The sequence below is a fragment of the Apis florea genome, unplaced genomic scaffold (genome assembly GCF_048593485.1).
Source record: "Apis florea isolate Af1SG1 unplaced genomic scaffold, ASM4859348v1 contig_3796_pilon, whole genome shotgun sequence".
In the NCBI taxonomy this organism is placed as follows: Eukaryota; Metazoa; Arthropoda; class Insecta; order Hymenoptera; family Apidae; genus Apis; species Apis florea.
Genome location: NW_028256858.1, coordinates 129,524 through 151,892, shown reverse-complemented (window position 1 = coordinate 151,892; position 22,369 = coordinate 129,524). Strand labels below are relative to the sequence as shown.

Here is a 22,369-nt window from a genome sequence, read left to right as displayed (position 1 = left end):
TATTCGACACCCCGAAAATTTACAACGGTATCAACCGCGCAGTGAAAGGGCAAAAAGGGAAGGCGATTAATCTCCACGGGGCAAAAATAATTCTTCGCGCCATTCGCAGGAATAATTCCACGAGTTGTGGGTGTGCTCAGACCCATTGTGCACCGCAATTAACGGCGCACCGAGGGAAATGTTGAACAAATCAGCGGGCGGGACATTTAAATAACCACGATTTGTTCGACTCTCAATTATTAATTCGAATGCAGGCCGGCCCAGAATTTCCTGACTTCGTTATTTCGGGGGGGGGGCCAACTTTCTCGAAAGAAGTTCAACCCACGGGAGAAACTTTTTAATAACAGGGACGTGATCGAAGGACTCTGAATCCGGAAGGTCTCGCTTGGCGAAACAAAAGGAGAGAAATCGGGATTGCAGCGTTTGCAGATGTGAAACTTGAAAATTCTCGTCTCGAATTGAAAGTAATGAAACGAAAAAAAAAAAAAAGAAGAAGAAGAAGAAAGAAAGAAAAAAAAAACGAAGGAGGGGAATTGGAATGTTCCACCCTTTCTCGTTTCTTTCGAATAATTAAAAGGTTTTCTTTAACGCGGCAAATTTAAAATACATCCCCTTTATACTCGAGTTAAGATCTTCCACCTCCTGGAAATTGGGGCGAGGAAAATAAAAGGGAGTAGGATCGGAATAAAGTTCCGACCGATAAAACTGAAGACGGTGGAATAAAAGTCGTCAAAGGTTGCCCTGGAGCCAGGGCACTGATTGTTCGTGAATTAATAACGAGCACCGATTTCGTTAACTACCCATAACGATTTCCTTCCTTGCATCCCCAGAACAAATTTGATTCTCAATTGATTACTGTCATTCGAAAGAAATTTAGAAATTTAGAAATCATATCGTAAATCTTTCTCCTTCGAATTCGTTCATTTCAGTGTTTGAAATATCTTTTAATATTTCGTTGCAAGATTCGTTGTACACGTGTATCACTTGCACGATTCTCGAGTTTCAATTCATCAACCTGCGAATTCAAATTTCTTTAATGACAGACCACGCTGATAATTTTCACTTTCCCTCAAAAATCGGTCGTTAGTATTCAATCGAAAAGAGAGGCACGCTACTACGCCTACTAGAAATTTTCCATAATTACCCCCTCGTTTACGCTACGTGTAATATAGGTATTCCATATTAGTAACCACGTTTACCTTAATCATACGTCGCTATGTTAAAAACTGCGCGTCCACCGTAATCATGGTGAGGCGGGCGTGTAATCACGGGGTGTTTTACAAGAAACAACAACGTCGTCTCGGTAAGAGGATGGTCACGCTCGAATTACAATGAGGCGCAATCACGATCTGTCCCTCTCTCATTACGAATCAAAGTCTCGACGAGAAGTGGTGGTCAGACTCGACTTCTATTATGCACACAGACGCGCGACGACCACCTAAATCACGTAATTTGCCGCTGACACAACAAATAGGGGACGTCGTGTTATTAATTACCGAGGAAATTGCCTTAACCCACGCGGCGATTATCCCTGGCGCACGGTTAACGAGGCAAGTTACAAGAGCGGGTGAGCATTAATACGTACCTACGAGCCCCCAAGTGTGGAATTTCTCGATTTATGCTGCCTCCTTGGGGCGGCCTACGTTTCTTTCTTTCCGCTTTCGTCGAAAAATGAAAAATTCATCGAGACTCTCGTCGAATTACTATTATTATTAATTTTCGAATTTTTGTTGAACCCATGGAAAAACGTGTAAAAATCGATAGTTGCAAAAATTATTCGTCAGGATTTGTACGTTCTACATGGATGGATACGATGATCGATGATCTTCACCGTGCAACGTGACACTTGAAGAGTATAAGGATTCATTCGTTACACGATATGATCCTTAACTGAGTATCCTTTGAATAAGTACGGATGCAATGACCTCTATTACTATGCAATGCTATTCTTAAGAGTCATTCGTATGTCCCCTCCGCAGTAAAGACAATGATCTTTACTCCTGTGCAATACGATCCTTAACTAAGAGTGTAAGGCTTCGTTCGTACGTCCTCTGAATGAATATGGAGTACAATGGCCTTTATTAATATGCGATCCTTCGTTAAAAATCAAAGAGTCCATTTGTACGTTCCTTGGACGAGAATGGATGCCATGAGGCGTGATTTAACTAACTAAAATTGAGTTCAATTTCTCGTGAATCTTTTTATTACTAGAAATAAATATAATGCAAGTTTACGCGACTCGGTGGCCGAGATAAAGAATAATCCGAAGAAGGGAAGGAAATTTGCCGATTTTCTCGTAGAAAATTCTCCAAAGTTGCGGAAATGGAGTTTCGGTGGGGTTGACTGTGAGGTTTCGAGAGGAAAGAGCAAGAAACTTTCATCTCGTCGATTTTCTTGGATCCTGGTCCAAGGAATAATCCAGTTCCGTATGAGAAATGCCAAAGATGAATACGTTTTCCTCGCGTACCGTCGATACTGTAAATACACGATTTGTTTGCCCAACTTCTCTATCCTCGATAGAGAAATTTCAAATTGTTTCCATGAAGACGTTTCGACGGCACCATCGATTGCTTGTCAATTGCACCGAAACCGAAGACTTTCTTCCTCCCGAGAGATTGAACATTCTTGAGACTGATGAAATCTCATAGCTTGAGGAGAATCGTATTACTCATCGTTATTTATTAATATCGTTCGTTGATCGAAAAGAGAAACCAATTATCGATACCCTCCTTCAAATTCTAATCTCCACTCATCAAATATCCTCGATACAAGTTTACAAAATTTACGAGATAATTATTCCTTTCGAAAGGAAAGAAAAATAATTCGATCGATCTGCACAGGATTCCGTTTTCCAACCACGGATGTATAAATTAGAATCAGAAGGATGCGTTTACCTAACATTTTTATCCCTCCTTTTCCCACGAGATCGAATCGAGCCAGCATTAAGATATCAAACCACCTTTCATCCAGTCTAAACACACTTATCAGCGCACACCTTGCTAAAGAGATTACGAAATCCTTGCAACGAACGAACGATTCAATAAATCGCATCCCACGACTCTTCCTTATAAAAGATCCCTCCCCTCCAGACGACGTTTTACATTTTACTCGTCCGTACGTGCCTCGTTCTCGAACGAGACGACACCTATCCCGCGGAAAACTCGTTCACCTCGTGACGAAACTCGCGTTTCTCGTGATTATCCACGTCTTTGAGCAATATCTCGTGTCAACGTGCCGCGCCTTCGCGAAGAGAGAGAGAGAGAGAAAAAGAGAGACGTAAAACGATTTTCTAATTCCCTTTTCCTTTTCAGGTCGGAGGGAGTTGGCTCGGGGTCAATATCGATAGCACTGGAATAAATTTTCCTCGGCGGCGATACCTGGCAGGCGTATCGGTCGAATAACACGAGCCATCCTCGAGGATACGCTGCGCAATTTTGTGTGGCTACGGGACACGATTATACACGAGGAGTTTGTACATATCGAAGAGTTTGATCGTGGAATCAATGCGTTCGATTGATTAATTTAATCGTAGAATCATGCGACTCGTGTTTCAGGTGAATTTGGTGATAAGGATGGACTGAAATTACGAGTGATTTGTATTGAACAAGTGGTTAAAATAATACAGAAAGTAAGTCGAATGATTAAATTGCAACAAAATTTGTATCCAATAAAAATATTAGAATAATCAAATCATCTATTTATTCTTTTCCAGATAACACCTTTCTCCTTCTGTATTTCTCTATAAAGGATGAAAAGATTGTCGAGAAAATTAATCTGATTAATTTCGAGGCGTATTCCTGGGTGCTTTAATTCGCCAATTTTTTTCACCAGGAGATAGGGGTGAACGAGAATCTGTACAACCCATCGGGATGCGATATCGGTTCCCCTCGATTAAATCGACAGAAGCGAACCTGTCCTACATGTTGGTTCGCGAGGCGAAACAGCCCATGCCGAGTTTCTTATCGAGCAACAATTTCTTACGTTTATCGCGATTTTCCTGCGCTCGTCCACCGTTGATAATCGCGTATCGTCCACAATCATCTCTATTTTACCGTAAGCCAGTGCTCGAACGCTTCTTTTTTTTCTTTACTCCAATTATCGTGCATGCAAATAGCTAACGGAGTTGTTGGAATTTGTAGTTTGCACGAAACATATTTTTTTATTATTAGATCATATTAGATCATTTGCTACGGTATACGTGCCAAATAGACAGTATCATCTGTTTATCATAATGATTATGTCGAATATAGAATAGTTTTATTAAAGTATCAAGAGTCGTATTTTCTTATGCTAATATTTTGAAACGATTCACGAAGAGGGCACGATGAAAGAACGATACGATAACCTCTTCCCGTATCATTTAGCTCGACGAAATCCGTGGATTATAAGAATCGTGGTTTTCTCGTGGCGTACTGGTAAAAATTAAATTCTCTCGATTGAAAATTTTCATTCCACGAGTTCCACTCGTGATGTTTAGGGTTTGGCTGATCTTCAGTTCACGAGTTCCACTCGTGCTATTCACGTTTGGACCGAAATCTTCGGTTCACGAGTTCCACTCGTGCTATTCATGTTTGGGGATGAAATCTTCATCACGAGTCAGACTCGTGATAATACGGGAAGAGGATAATAATTCTTCGAAAATAATAGGAATAGAGAACACGTACGATTCTTGTTTATTAAATTTTCTACGAATTTTCACTACTACTACTACACATTCGTATGATTCTCTATTAAAACTTCAATAAATTTCCAAACTGTTTTAGATCTTCATCTTCTTATCGAGGCTCAATTTTAATCTCCAAAAAAAAAAAAAAAACAAAGAACAGAGACTTTGAAATCTCTATAAACTATGATTCTCTAATCTCACGTTTCCATCCGGGGCGGGAACACGGATGCGAAACACGTGGCCGATTCTTCCCCTATCTCGCGGAATTTTAAGCAGAGAGGCACGCAATATGAGCGTGTGCGCACGAACGAAATTCAGAGAGAGGGAGTTGCGCGAGAGTCGATAGCCTCGTTTGCACGGGAAACGGATTGTTGGATCTGGATGCTCTTCCTTCCGGTTCACGAACGTGGCCGCGATTACCGCGAGATCTCGATCGACCACACGGGAAATAGGAACTCGAACCGATCCATCGAGTTACGTGCTTTTTCCTCTTGCTCCTCGAATCTTTGCGCGCGGAAATTGCTTTTCGTCTCTCCGTTCGTAATTAAGATTACGATCTGATGCACTTGCTTCCCTTTTTTTTTTTTTCGAAAAAGGAAAAAAAATATCCTCTTTCATTCTCGAAATCTTCGCTTCTGTTTGAACATATTTCATTCGAACGTAGGTGTATGTGTATACGCTATGTACTTTTTCTCGTTTATATAATAAATGGTTAATGTAATAGTATTATTGGAGATTTATACACGTTTGGAGGGGAAGATCAAATTTGGTTAACGAGTTGTATTATCGGAATTAAAAGTAATTTTGTTTTGCGTGAATCATCGTGAATAAAAATATAAGTATTATTTTCGTTTTTTAAATAATAATTTTCTGTAAGATAATGGAGAGGGAGAGAGAGCAAAATTTTAAAAAATAATTCCAGACGAAATTCGTGCGCAAGAAGTAATTCAAAGAGATTTTCTGTCGAAAAATAAATTGCCTCGCCTCGTATAAATATGAATTTTCGTTAAAATCAAATTTTTCAGGGTGAATTTTCTTCCAGCAAGATAAGACTTTCGTGACCGATTGTAAAAGTATATAGATTTGCGATAAAAAAAAACAAAGACGGAATTTGAAGATAACGATCCGAATGGGTTTTATTTTTATTTCAATTTCTCGTTCGCGTTTCGCTCTTGATGAAATGCAAATCAAGCTTCTGCGTATTTATTTATTTATTTCACAGGGATGCAAAGTATATATAACATTCTGAATTTTAAAATTTCCCAATTTTTTGATCGAAGTTTTGTACATGACGTCAAACAATTCCGATTCCTCTTATTGCGATATCGGAGAATCGAAATATTTTCAACGAAAGCGAATTATTTTCGAAATCAAAGCGCCGCGGTTGCATCCGGCTTAAAAATATAAATTGAACAACAAAATATTATGTCAAACCATCCTGTATATCCGGTTGTAAAACGTTGACATTTCGCTGCCCTTTTTCTGATAAAACCAGGCTTTCATCCTGAGCACGCCACGTCGAATTCATAAAATATATTCCGCTGTATGTACTTACAATCGTACAAACTCGTATGCATTGTCCGTTCCCCTCGGTAAAACTAATTTTGCAGAAATCTGCCAAATGGGAATATATATATATATATAAAAGAAAAAAAATAGTATCGTATCGTATTAAATATCAGCTTATCGTGCAAAAATGATGACAAAGGAAAATGGAAAAAAGTTAAATCAATTCGTTTAAAATTATATCTGAAAGCGACGAAATATTTTAATATTATAAATTAATTAATAACCGTAGTATCTCCGGTACTTTTCATATCATATTTTAATCATATTTTCAATGGAACAAATGTGTGTTCGTTTCTGCATATCATAATTTAATTTGTAAATGAATAATTAATATCGATAATTCCATTCTTACAAATTCAACATCCCAGGAAAATTCAAATCAAATGGAATAAAACTACTTCCCAATAAATCATTAATTTATAAATATACATGTAATTAACTTCTATATCACGATCAGTTTCGGATTCTCTCGAAGAGACGATCCGCAAGTCTAATAAAATTCTCCACCAACTCGACAATGATAAACAACAAACTAGAATCCAATTACAAACAAGCATTCTTCTCACCAAGTTGCCCTAATGTCGAACATCGTGTCGATTATCGCGTAACCATCGATGATTAAAGATCGCCGAATGAGTTACACGATCGCGCGACATTAAGCTGCTCGGTTAACCGGCCAAGTTCACCGAGGTGCCCGCCACCTTCGACCTCGACAAATTGACTCGTGGATCGATTAATCCTATCCGTCCACCTCCCGTGTAAGATCTAACGATTCGAGGAGAGGTGTGGCGAGAGAACCAGGTTCTCAGCACACCAGCTCTTCCTCCTGTGTTTCCCAGTGATTAAGCAGGGAGAGAAATAAACCTGTCCTCGGTTGCCATTGCGGGATGTAACGGGTAGACAAGCTTCCTACTATAGCAGAAGCCACCGTCGTGTCCCCAGGGTGTTCTTGCCTCGAGAGAGGGGAGAAGCCAAGGAACGAGGATACTCCAAGAGAGAGAGAGATAGAGAGAAACATCGGAGGCTACAGCTGCATAATTCAGGCTAGCTCCCAGCCCAAGTTCACGCGATAATGCAGGGTATCGTATCGAGGTTCGGCAATGCTCCGCTGTTTCGACCCGATCGGAATCGTATCGTCGTTCGACTCGCGTCTATCTCGAGCGTAATCGTGGACGGAATGGGTATGAGACGTCGGGATGTAGTTGGAATCGGGCGATCGAAGCGGATTTCCAAGGGAAAGGGGGGAGATCTCGTGGTAACGAGAAGTTCGTACGTGCGGGTCGATCAAGGGAGATAAAATATTTTGGACGGGTGGATATTGATGGTGGCCTCGAAATCGATGGCTATGGTGGCAGGTGGTGTAAACTTTTGTTCTATTGCGAGGGATTTCGGTCTGCTCCCCTTTTGCAGGGATTTTCGAAACGTTTGGAGGGACAGTTGCTCCGATTTCTTTTTTTTTTTTTTTTCCTTTTACGAGAAACGAGTGGGAATGGAATTTTCAATTTTTCCGAATTCTGTTTCAGATTACGAAGAGATCTGCGATGCGAAGGAGGATTCGTTGTAATAAGAATAAGAATATGTTGAGAAAAAATATACACGTTCTTCTTTTATATGTAACGGATATAATCGATGTACAAGCGAAAACATCTGTTGCTCTAATCAATAAATATCCTTGTAGATCCTTCCCACGACGCATGAGATATCCATTCGAACGATTAAACGATTCTCCACCCACTGTTAGATAAGACCTGACTAATCGCCCACGCGTCAAGTTTCAAAAGTACTGGAAAAACTATATTTTCCATAACCCAGATCTATGTTATGCTCACGAAATTCCACACTGAAAGCCAAACGATTTTCCAGCCATCGATGCGTGATTGTCACGGTACGATAACGAGGGTCGAAGAACCGGCGATAACGATTCGTTAACAACGACGACGACGACGACGACGACGACGACGTGGCTATCGTCCGCTCACGCATGCGGAACACGCATGGCGGTCGAGGGCACGTTCCTCCTCATCCATGGTGTTCCAGGAATATAAAACTAGACACGACCGACAAATACACGGCCGGATTATCGAGCATCGGCTTAGGATTATCGGCCGTGGACGCGGTAAACCGGCGATTGGGAATTTCCATCGTCGATCTCGGCCGAGAGTAGGAAATCCGCTCGAATTCTGCTCGTCGCGTGAAATAAAAATTCCTCGCGTGTGTTTTTTATATCGAAGGCATTGGATTAGATTTTTGGATTTTGACGAGATCTTTATTTATTTTTGTTTCGAAGATTCTTTTGGAAATTATATATTCGCGTTTCGAATTCGATTGCAAGTTTGTTTCTGCAATTGAATTTGGAGATTTGGGATTTGTTGCACGGGTATGTTCGGCAGTTTGTTAGAAAGAAATGAGTTTTTTCTTTGAACGGAGAATTTCGGCTTGCCTTTGTGAGGTCGCAGGAATCGACGGTTCTGAGAAGGTTCTTTCGGCACAAGTGCCATTTAGCATGTAAAGATCGGCGAAGGATATTTTTGACCGGCTGCGGTTAATAGTCCAATGATTATTGGAACGTGTTTCTTCACATTCTGTATATATGCATAAATGCGTAATAATTGAATGCAAATGAAACTTTTGTAAACACTGGCAAAAAGAAATGGAGCTTTGTTGTCTTATTTTCCAAATATAATATAAATATTATACTTTGAATATTTAAATTTGGCTTAAATGCACAAACGTCCGCAGTTATATTTAAATTTAGAAGAATAAAATAATTTGTTAAATAATTTTTGAAATCTTAATTGATAAGTAATGTCATTATGCGCATATTTTATTTCCATTTGACTTTCTGCGAAAAATATCAATCCATAAAACGCGCCAACTCCACTCAACTTTATCGATCGTAGTAGATTCGCGTAAATACGTAGGGCGTGATGAATATTTTTTTTTTTTTCAACTTTATACCCCACTTACCAAAGAGAATGGTAAACTGGATGGAACGCAAATACTGGTCCGACAATTGTTGATCGCGTGTGTGAGAAAATACGCCGCTTGTCAACGGGAACGTACAGAAATATTTTTAAAATCCTCTTGATACTCGCGAAATTTCGAATTTACTGTTTTACGACGAACTGTTCGAAGATACACGAGCACAATAAAACGTGTGCTCTTTAAATAAAAGAAGAAAAACCATCACGTAGTGCATCTCGATAGAAGATGCAATCCTGTGAATGCAATCTTGTCCCCGATTTGTTGTGAAATCGTGATCGAAATATTTAAGGTAACCGAATAGGTAACTTTGACATTTGTGTCAATACATGAAATTTTCAACATCGTTCGAATTTTCGAATCGTTGTAATTCCTTTTTTTTTTTATTTCTTATTTTTCAATTTCTAGAATACGAATCGATGAAAGATCTCGATGGAAAGATTTGAAGAATTTTTAATGGAGGATTAACGATAAGGATTGTTACGTAAGGGTGACACATAAAAAGTGGAGAATATACATTTAGATAGATTTGATATATACATACATTGTAGCGTGGAAATATTTACAAAATAAATACAGGATTGAAATCGAATCCTATCAAATATTTAAATAACGACGTCGATATCGAAACGGTTGTTTATTTAAACCTGTGAAAATTGGAGTGTGAAAAAAGAAAAAAAAAAGAATGGTAACGATAATTTCTTTTTGTACCATGATCGATTTGCAATTTTTTTTTTTTTTTTCAATTCTATTTTCAATTAACAGAATGCTGGAATGCTCATCGATCACTATACACATCTGTCAATTTCACATCTATGATAAACATAAAATCAGCTAAGTTTCAAAGCAATAAAATATATCCTGCACATGAACATATATCGTGCCAAGCGCAAGGTTTATATGCAAGGCGAAACCCATTTCTGGTGTTAAGTAGAAAAGCATCGGAGATAAACAGTTTTCAAGAGTGGGTCGGTTATACGAAAAAGAGGCGAGAAGAAATAGAACGACTGCGGACCCCTTTCAACCATCGTACAACCGCATCTTTGTTTGTCTTTGGCGAGGGATCGGACTTCTTCTGGACCCCTACGTTGAATCCCTTCCGGGAAACAGTAGTGGAAACCGTCATCAGTTTAAGTATTTACGTTTGTTTCTTCTCCTTTCTTAGCTACAACATGGATAGACACTCGAGACATGTGTCGTTCTTCTTTCGTCCGAGCGATGAATTGCTTCGTTCTTGTCTCGCGAAATAGAAAGGAACAGGAGAAATTACAATTTTTGAAGAAGCAAAGAAGATGAAACGATCGTGCAGTGATATTTTTATAATTATAGAATCATTACAGAATCTTGTACAAATTGTTTTTGTTTTTCAGAGATTTGATGTTCTCCTCTCGTCAGTGAGATGAAACAGAAAATTAAAGATGTGGCAAAAAAAAAAAAAAAAATGTTTCCATTGAAAATTCCACTCGATTCTATTTCAACGCAATTATTTTCTTCGAGTTTAAATTTCTGCTCACGGACTTATTTTTCCTCGTGGAAAGCACGTGTTAAATACTACTTAGCTAACTGTCCAAACAAATTAAATTTTCCGTCATTTTAGAGATCTTTATGAATACGTTTCATTACAGAGACCGTGTTGCGCCTTCCCATTATACTAATACACTTTTGCTGTACTTGCCTCTTCTAAATATTTCACTCTAAATATCTTACGTTTCTTCTTCTTTAAAAATGTTTTTCATATTAACACGCAAAATATTATTATGAGTGGAAATAAACGATTGGTGAAACGTTTACTCTTCGAAGTATAATTTTGTAATACATGAGAATCTTTACATCCACATATCGGAATTTTAATGATTAAAAATTCTTTGATACACCATCTTTTCGCGGTTTTATTAGAATTTTAAATTCTATATAACTTCCAAGAAACGTGCATCAACGAAATTTCCCAATTGAATTTCATTAAGTATCGATTCAGCGATTCGACCTGATTTTTCTTATTGATATACAAAAGTTTCCACACCTAAGATAAACATGCATAAGAGATATCGAGACAAAAGTTTAGAGAAAGATTGAAGTTTAAAATCATCGAATTATAAATATACTACTAATGTGTAAAATAAAGAAGAGAACGCCTTAAACGCAAGTCAAACGATGTGTACACGGAACGATAACTAAGTGCTCGTGAGAATTGTGTTTTCGATGTAAATCCCTCCGATGGTGAATTTTGAACAGCAACTACGCGTGTTTGCACCACGTAACGACCCAATTCAGATAATGTGATTATAGTCGACAACAGTCTAACAGTCTCCATCTAAAGATCATTTTCAGTTGAGAAATAAACTCAGGTGAAAAAAACTCGCTCGAATTATTCGTTCCCCGGAAAATATCATAAATCGCCAATTCCAATTTAGATTATAAAGTGTCCAAGATCGAACGTTTCTCAAGAGGACGTCTCTCACGGTGCGCAATCGAAGCGTTCGAAAGCTGTATCCTCAAAGTTTCACCGTTTGTTAAGGAAATTGATTACATTCGATACCTAAACAAGATCTCTCTGACGACTCTACCGAGGACATAATTTCTCGTGGAAATGTCTGCTCTCGTTGACCGGGTTCGTCCAAAGCTCGACGACAGGTGGTTACCGTTACGAGCGAATCGTCCAATCGAGAGGAAGAGAGACGGTATATACATACATATATGTAGAAGAGAGAGAAGGAAAGACAGACAGAGAGAGAGAGAGAGAGAGAGAGAGAGATCACTCGTACAGTGACGAATTGTACGTGGAAGCAACTAAGAGGTGGATGCGGTCGAGGAAGAGGCAATAAAGGGATCTGATGGCGTGTAATACCACGGCCGAGGAAAGATTAATTTGTTACTCGTTATAATGCCTTCTACCATGGTGAAGGGACAGTCGTTTCTGTAATGTTTGTCCGTAATTGCGACGAAATTGCTTTGATCATACGAGACGCGTTCCCTTGATTATATAACAAGACGATGATTTTTAAATTTCGATCTCGAAAATTCTCATCATTGATGCGTATATTTATCACAGAATTGTAATCCCAATAATTCGTTCCAATTCGATCCATCAAAGAACGATATTTCCACTCGATACTTTGACTCGACTTGTTAGAAAATACGTGGCAATACGTGTTGTACGAAACTGTTGTACGACTCGTGTAGGAAGTGACGAGAATTATTCACGAAGAAGGGGTCTAGATGAGCGACTAGTTACACGGATTAATTTATCATTCGGTACGATGACCCACGAACGCGATTATGCTCATTATTAAACAAGCATAATCTCGTGGGTGGATTCACTCTCGTGTGTGATAATAACCATCTCCAACAGAGCAGAGTAGATTTTAGGATTTTTCACGGTGCAAGTGAAACGTGACATTACATGAAAATTCGCATCCGCCTAATGGCGATCCTCTCGAGAATAAAATAAATGCTTTCAACGAGCATCCCGATCGGCATTTTGCCAGCTTGTACACCATGCACACGGTGAATTTGACAAATCATGGGAACATTTATGAAATTTATCCCGCGGATGGATAATTTTTGGAGCTGCGACAATTTCTTTTGGAATTTTTATTTTGAGTTTGGCTACGTTTAATGTATATGTGCTTTTCAAATTTTTTTATTTTGGGGGAAACGTGAAAAATGGATTTTTTTAATTTATTTATTAAAGCGGAGATGAAAAAGAGGGTTCCTTTTTCATTTTTTGAAAAAAAATTGGAACAATGAATGTAATTCTGGAACGAATTAAATTGAAAAATGTGAATTTGGGGAAATTTGTAAATATTGCTCTGTTCTATTTTCGAAAGTAGAAAAACGTGGAACGTGACGGTGTAATTTATTGCAATTAAATGAATGTAAATTATTTTTTAATTACTGTTATTATTTTTTTATCGCATAATAAGTAGATCTAATTTTTTTCCACATGTCTTATTAAGGACAAAAATCAAATATTTAAATAAATTAATATTTATATTAACAATTTTTTTAACTGGCATTCTTAAAAACAAACGAGCTATCTGGCTCGCACATTTAACAGATTAATACACGAATTAATTTCGAATGGAGAATGTAATTATCGAAAAATTTACGACGAAAGTTGCGTCGTAATAAATATTCATTTAAAAACATTTAACAATTACCCAAGCAACAAACGTTTTTACAACACGCAGAAATTCCACAATCGTTACAAAATGAAAACAATTAATTTCAAAAAGAAGAAAAAGGAATACACACAATACGGAAATCCAAAACAAAATAAAATTCTTCGACGAAAATGGAAAAAAAAGAAAAAAAGAAAGAAAGAAAGAAAAAAAAAAAGAGTCGACGGCGCGAAATACCAGAGGAAATCTATTTTTCGTTCCAACCATTGTTCTCGAGTCGATGACGTCGTCTGCGAGCGAAAAAATGAAATACTGTCGGGAAGGATCAAGCGGAAGAGACACGCGGAAAATGTCTTCTAATTCGTCGCGAAACATTTGTATCGGCGGAAAAATCGTCTCGCCTCTTTGTTCCGCCCCTCTTCACTCGTGCATATATGTCTTTCATTCAGGAAAAAAAAAAAAAAGAAAAAAAGAAACGAGTCAAAAGACGTCGCGGTTCCACACTCTTTTCACACTCTTTCGAGATACATCGAAATTAAAACGACAGTTTAATCTTCTCGATAAATCAGAGGGACCAACGTGTCCAATTTTCGCGATTTTGGAACACGAACGTGAAAGATCGAATATCATTCGTTTATATTCGATCGTAATTAGAATCGAGAAAAATCATGTGTTCCATTATGATCTTTGAAATGATCTCGAATGAAAATACGATACGTATAATCAATTGATACATGATATATATATAATTGTAAAAAAAAAGTAGGGGAATGATCAGGAAATATGGAACGAATTTAAAAAGAAATTTGTGCATTTGGCTAACGAGGGTAATTTAATGCTTCGTTTCGTTCCGACTAACTAATGTTCACGCAAATGTGCGAGGGAATTCCCTTGGGAATATTGGACGATTCGAGTCTAAATATTCATTGATGTATAAATCGTAAATATTTGTACACTGGCAGATACGTAATACATGCTCGGTTCTACAAATATTTTCCGACGCGGGTGTTTTATTCGTGTGTGTTAAAACCCATAATGCAACATTTGGTTTAAAAAGCTAATTAATCGAGATGATGATTGGAAAATAAATATAAATGAACGTGTGTATATGTAAATACTCAAAGATCAATATTTGAACTGTCGTGTATGCTTTGTTGTGGCGAGTAAACACACGTGTAATTCCATAGAATCTCCAGGTGAACAGTAGCGAGCAGAATTAGTTAAGGAAGTTTAGCAGATTTTAGACGTATGTTAACTAGATAAAATAACAGTACAAATAACTCGATACGGATACGTGTGTATACATCTGCGTAACTCAGCTTCTGAACTTGTGCAGATCCTAAACTATCTGCCCAAAAAGCATCACTTTAAATTATCACTTTGAACGGATACCAGATTTACACACGTTCGAAATGTTTCACGTTGAAATTTGCACGAGTAACGAGGTTAATCGACAAGAGAAACATAATTGCTGCTCAAAGAAGAAAAAGTAGCTTTAGATTTGATAACTTTCCTAGATTATAAAAAAATCTCGTCAATTAATATAAAGAAAAAGATATTCGCATTCCTTTCCATCTCTCACCGTTACTCAAAAATTGTTTCATTCAAAAAATAACTTATAGAAAAAACCGTAGCAAACCATACTCATCGATCGTCACAAACCAAAACATCATCCCCTGTATTCACCCCTTCCATCACTCCACCTTTCTTTCAACCATTCCTCTCACCGTTCCATATCTCATTACTTTTTCGAATTGCCTTCAAAATTATGGCTGACAAAACGTTCCTAAAAAAGGGGAAAGGAAGGGGAGGGAGAAAAAAATTCATCGTACAGCAAGTTTAATACTCGCAAGTCCTAGCTTTTGGCATTGTTTCGTCGCGAGCCAACAGACTCCCGGGTGACGGCGCGTTGGCGACAATGGATGTGCTCTGTTCAACGGATGACTTCGTCAAAGGAAACGGAAGCAACGCACAGGAAAGTTCGGCGGACAGGCATTCATACGGGCCCTCGCTTCGACTTTTGTTTTAAGACTTTTGTCAGCCGACCACGAGCCAACCAAGAACCCATTCGGCCAACTTTTCGAGCCCTGCGCATTGTGCCCACCCATTATTGTTCTCTACGGGGCGCGTATGCCGAGCGTGGTGAGTTCACGCGCCTCTTGCCTCGCCTAATGGTCACCTGGAAACTTTCTTGACACGCGTAAGGCGCGATAAACGAATTTGTACTTCGACCGAAACGTGATGCAGTTCGTGATGTGGAATGAAAGATTCCTCTTTTTTTTTTTTTTTACGAGTAACGTTCTTCAATCGTGAATGCATGACGATGCACGCTTAGCTCGTGGCATTGCAGAGTTATCTCTAATAATTTTTGAAAAAGAGAATATCCGATTTGTTCATTTTTTATAGTTGTCTTTCTCTTTTCTTTCTTTTGGATCTATTATATTCTACTGTTATTGCGGCTCATAAGGAATGGATCAAAAGATGTGTTTTTGTATTAATTTTCTTTGGGGTAAATGTATATTTACTGTAGTAAATTTTATGTACTAAATTGTACATATCTATCATTGGACGATAGATTTCGAGTTAATGCGATTTAAGAAAGATACGAATGGGAAATTCTTCAAAAACGATTGTAAGAGAAACGAAGAGGAATGAAAAGGATACAACGAATCAATGAAAAGTAGATATAATTATTTTCTATGGCCGACAAAATAATTCTATAAAACGGAGAAAAAAAATTAACACGCTCGGCCAATATTAATTTGCTTCAAAGTATCATTTCACAATGAATAAACTTTGAAAGCTTAACACGCGTGTAATTACATACATACATTAAATGCATGTCCTCGATTAAATGCACTAATTTTTACCGTTTCAAGAATCGGTTATTACGTTAATGCATATTAAGTTTGCCGAATCTCTCGTGCGCGGCTAACGATCTATGATCACGACACACACGGTGGATATTTAAAATGCGCGATACGAAACGATCGATACGAAACGGCGAGCTTTACTTTCGCGAACTCGCGACAAGTTGGCATTCGACTATTCGTCCACAGCTAATGGGTTTTATGTAGCATTCACACGGTGCAACCTCGTTTTTCTTCCTCGTTCCCCGCCACAGCGAATTACGGCACTTTATCACTGTTAATTATTAACTCCTCCTGTCAACCATCCTTTATAAAGAATATTTCTCCTTTTTTTCTTTTTTTGCCTTCGAGGCAGCCGATATTCGCAAAACTTGGTTGTAAAATAACGTATCCCCTGACTGTTCGAAATGATATTTCATATTATCACAAAGTAAAAATTATTCATATAGAAATTTTAAGAAGAATTTAAAGTGATATTTGAACGAAATACGAGTGTGTATTTTTTAAATTTTGAAAGATGGAAAAAGTCAAATCTTACGATTGGACAAATTATTTTCTATAACTTCGTTTCGTTTTTTAATTGCATCATTATCTGAAATTAACGGAGCGTATCGTAAAGATTTTTCTTTAATCTTCGATTCGATTCAAAGATAAATACTTCATTCCAGTTAGTACTTTTTAACCTATTTCTTTTTTTTTTTTTTTATTAATCGAGACACGGATTTTAACCGATTCAAAAATGAACTACGCCCGATAAGCGGCGCGAATCGAGGAAAGAAGGAACGATCCGTAATTAAGTGTGGCTCGAGCTATAAATTAAAGTTGATCGTTAAAGGGAATAAAATGTGTTGCACGTTCCAGTTGAAAAAGCCTCACGCTCTCACGAACTTACTTACACGTGAATCGAGTAAGTAACACTTTGTTCCGTTATATTTTTATTCTCCTCGCCGTCGTAAAAATTTACAAAATTCCGAACAATTCTTTAGAATATCATACTTCCACTCGTCGTTCACTTCGATGAGCAACGAATCTCGAAATAGTCGCGTTAATCCTTTAATTTTGATTTTCTTACTCGAAAATTACTAGGTCGTTGAAATTTCCAAATGAGAACTTATCTTGATCCACGTTTTCGCTTATCAATCATAGATTCGAATGAATAACGAAATCAAACGAATCATCTTAAGAAAGAAATCATCGTCAAACTTAAAAATATCGCAACGCCAAAAGTTTAAAAAACATCTTCTCGATCTTTCAATCTGGAACGCGATTTGTGTCTGGTCACTAAGCGAGTTTAATGGTTCCATAAATCGTGGAGGATTAACCAAAATGACAGAATTTAAATGCCTTCGCATTCGTCGTCCCCGGGACAGATATAGATCGGGCAGGAGACGATCGTGCGCTCACATAATCGGGCAGTTTCTCACAAACTGAGAGCGACCATTGTTTGAAGTGTTTCTATATGCGTTCTCACGCTTTGCCCGCGGTAATCGATGGATCCGTAACACCGCCCCCTTTATTTCCTTTAAACGGCCGACCAATTCCGAGATGAAATTCTCTCGAACAGGTAGCTCCTTCACCTTGGCTAACGTCGCTCTCTTATGACCAATTTTTCCAACCATGCGAGCCAAATGGGACCTAGTTGGTAACGGCGTTGCATGCAGTTTCTTGCTCGTTCCAGCTAGTGGTTTCGGGCAAAGTTTTAAACGGATTAGTTTTCGCCTTGCGGATATATCCACAGGCGAAACTTTTGCCTATGATTGGTGTAATTGTAACACAAGGAGAGGAGAGAAGAATTCTTGAAAAGTGGTAGAAATGAGTAGAAAAATATTTTATCCAAGTGATTGATCCAGGAGAAGATTAAGTTGAAATTTTTATTGGTGATATATTATTACTTCATAGAATTTTATTTTTTAATTATTCTAACTTTTACAAAGTTTTGAAATTAAATAGTAATTCTTGGTATCTGTGTATTATTTCAAATAGAATAAAATAATTGAGGTTTAATCGTCACGACGAGATTTAGATAGAATAAATAAAAGCACGTTGTTGGTTGTATTGTAATTTTCTCATGAAACTTGGAATTCTGAATCTCTAACTTCCTTAAAATTTCCCGATCCGTAAATTTAGAAGCATAGAAACTCGAGTGTTCCCCAGATTTTTATTCCAACGTCCTTTACGTGCTCGGCTAAGTGCTCCTCAAATCGTTCAAGCATTATACAAGTAGCTCGGTGTGCCGTTATTATTACATTTTATTGTTACGTAACAATGAAAACCTTTCTGTCTCACTGTCAATTCTTTTTTCAAAGGAGAAGGCATTGTTAACTTAACAAGGATACTTATCTCGAAAAAATGGACAAGACGATTGATACGAATAATATTAACATTTCCCTTTATTTCTCGCTCCATCTTTCTTTTTTCTTTTCCGCGATCTATATCCCAATTGACACATTTTGCACGTGAAAAGAGATAATATTATTCATTCGTAGAAAAAATTAATTTGAGATTTTTAACACGAGGTGTTATTTAATCAATGCTACAATGTCGATCTGATAAATTTTTACGTTTAATAAACTCCATCGATTAATTCATTGTTTTCTTTCAGATTACACGTATGTTTAAATATATGTATAATTTTGAATATCGATATATTTGCTTCTCTTCGTCAAGAGATAAAATTAAAAATAAAATCTTTTTGACGCGAATGAAATCCTTCGAGATTAATCTACTATGTAAATATTCGTTTCATCGATGATTATTGATTATCAATTTGATGTATGAACAACAAAATGAAACAACATTAATCTCCGTACTTCTAGATATTTTCAATTTCTCAAAAATAACGACTCGACTTATCGCATAGTTCTCTTTCGATCTTCGTAAAATTCGAGAAAACGAGGGATTGTATTAGGCGGATCTGATGAGCTTCTTTACATAGCAAGATTACACTCTGCAGAATCAGAAAATTACGTTCTGGAATGAAGTCGCTGCCGCGGGACTCGTTTCGCGAAACTCGTGATGCAGCCAGTTATCCAGGGAATATATATTTTTATTCCTCTCGAAATCACACTTTGATAAAGCGCATATCATACGTTGAGCGAGTAACATAATCCTCTTGTGTCATAAAGAAATCAATTAATTTATATCGAGAAGATGCACTGATTGAATCGCGTATAAAATATTCGCGGACACTTGCTCGCCCAGATCTTCGGATCAATTTCTGAAGAACTTCTAAAATTCTTATTGGTCGTCTTCTAATTCTAACGAGACGTAAATCTATAAATTTTCGAATTTTAATCTTCAAAAATCAAAAATAAATTCTTATATTTTTATCTTTATCTTCGCATCTTTCATATACATTGTATCGTCATAATAATATAAAATATTTTACACATGTGTTGTGTACTAAAAAAACTTACACGTTTCCTCTTCCCAAAAATATTTCTAATACAACATATGCGCTTCGTTGCATCTGCACTCTCGACGTAAAAATAACGCAACGTCCAACGTCAAAACCGTAATAAAAGATCCCCGAAAAATCCTACCCCAAAACGATGACATAAAATTCCCTTCCAACTTCTTTTCCAAGAAACGCGTAACGCGTTCCTTCCGTATTGTTTTCAATTTCGAGGAAACTCGATATCGAGGAAAGATTCAGGAAAAGGGGATCGGCCAACCCCTCTGCGACCAGCTTGATGAATATTCATCACTCCTCGACACGGATCCTTTCTAAACCCTTAATAAACTCGCGTTAAAAAGCGAATCTTTCTTATTTTTATTGCCAGCTATCGACAATTATTATTATTGTACCGGGTGAACCTTTTACGCGGCTTGCGATTTTCCATTATGATCGTTTAAAAAGCCTTTGCAATGAATGTGAAACGAGACCGATACTCGAGGCTTGACAAAAGTCGAGATGGCCGATTTATGGAAGTAATTCAATAACACAATCGAGTTACGCCAATTTTCTGCGAGGTTGAAAAGACTGGTTATTTCTGCGGTAAACACGGTGTAACGTTCGATACACTGATAGATGGTGCATCGAATGAGAAGCAGTAAATGTGGTTAACTGGAAAATATAGCGACAGAGGTTCTTTCTTGTTCCATTGTATTTTATATACTTTTATATTTCGTATTTTTGGCACGAATTAGATTATAACAATTGTTTTCGATGATTATTCGATGAAATTTGATTTTAATTTTATTTATTTGTTCCTCTTTTAATTTTAGATACAGTAGAAGTTTTACTTGAACGAACGAATATTAAGTCGGATGAATCGATTTTTAAAATAATAAAAATAAGAAAAAAGGAATAACGAATAACTTTTCAGTCAAATGAATAAAATTTTAAGCAGAGATTTAATCGAAAATCCACGATGGCAGAAAGTGTAAATTTTTGATGATGAATATCATTTTCTTGGTAAAAAAGAAAAAATTGTGACGAATATACAGGTTTTAAACGGTAAATCGATTAATATCAATATCAAGATAGAGGCGATATGTACAAGTGAAACGTGAAAAATTCAAAGGAGGTTAAATCACAAATCGCATGAATGGTAGTAAAGCTAATAAATATCGTCGGGAATCGCAAGATTTTCCTGTAGCACGAAGGTAACACAGTGAAATATGGCCAACACGTGTCTCGTTGATGGTGCTTTTATATATCCCTCTAAAGGATCTCTTCCTCTTTTACCCGCAAACGTTCCACGACAAATGTTCGCGTGCAGTAAGTGGAGCAATCATTATTAAATGTAATTAAAAAACGTATACAAATAAATATTAATTATACAACAAATATTAAATGTACAAATACAAATACAAGACGATTGATCAAACTTCATCTCGGTCAAATTAAACATAAATATTTTAATAAGAGGAGAAAGAGAAAAAGAAAAATTGCCAATTACCTGAGAGAGGCTGAAAAAGACTCAACAAGACATAATTAATTTTCTCATACGTGACGCGACACGGAAAATAATAAATGGCGAAAGAAAGGAAGAGAACCGGAAGATTGAACACGGTATTAAATGCCTGGAAATAAAATTACAGAGGAATATCTTACGATTCCTGCGAAAAAAGCGACGAGTGTTAAAAGTTAGCGGAAACAAACAGCGTAAAAAAGGAGAGAGATTCTATCCGGTTTGTACCGGAGATGAAAGGAGCGTAGAGAAGAATCGCGGAGAAAACGACAAAAGTTCCCGTAATGAGAATGTAAAATTGAAATCGCGATGCGGGGAACAGTTATACGATTTCTCTAACTATAAATAAAGTTTTCGAAATACGGGAAGTGCGGAGATAGGGAGAAAAGTGGCGGAAATTGACCATGCGTAAACTCGAAACCCTAAAACTTCGTGCGGTAGACCAAAAACGTGTATTCAAGTTGCAAGTTCGGGCTCCAGTTCCCAGTTCGTGAGGAAGCACGAGTCGTTTCTCATCTCGAAACGAGGAATTCGATCGAAAATAGACGATCGTGCAAAATCCTTTACGATCAATTTTGATATTTTTGAAAATATCGAGAGACTTGTTTAATCGGAATTTTCGATGAAATTTTTATGGTATTTTGGATAGGATCAAATGTTTCTCGAAATTTATTCGACTTTACACTCTATGATATATCTTTTCTCTTACAGTATTTATCTTTCAGATTGTTATTAAGATCCTTGAGATATCCGTACGAGAAAATCTTGGCCCATTGAGGATACTTTTATGAAAGAGAACGATAATATCTAGCAATGTTTAAAGTTGTAACCGTGGAATTTCGCACGTAACTAATACATCAAATACGAAAGATTTAACATAGCGCTTTCTACGTTCGAGTTTGCATTTGCGAGAGTCTCGAGATCGGTGATCCGCACGTTTCACGTGGCTACAGATTTCAAAGAGAAAAATACGCGTGAGTAGATCGTTTATTCGATCTTTGCCTTTATAGAATAAGATTGGAATAATTTTACAATTTCTATAAACATTTATTATTCTATCCTCTTATTCTCACAAGCTCTTTATAAACCAACCTTCGAATTGAAAATACTCGACGAGTGTTTCGTTTAAAAAAATAAATAAATTTATTGACAGTATCGCTCGCAACGTGTCTGTCTATAAATCTCCCTGTTCGAGGGAGGGGAAGGAAGAGCGTCGAAATGAAAAGGAGCCAAGTTATCCGAGTT

At 37.3% G+C, this 22,369-nt stretch overlaps 1 long non-coding RNA gene across 2 annotated transcripts in view; it reads right to left on the bottom strand.

Moving 5' to 3' along the window:
• The window catches only part of LOC147656328 (uncharacterized), a 116,202-nt gene that overhangs the window by 63,946 nt on the left and 29,887 nt on the right, over positions 1-22,369 (bottom strand). The gene's annotated exons all lie outside the window — the stretch shown is intronic.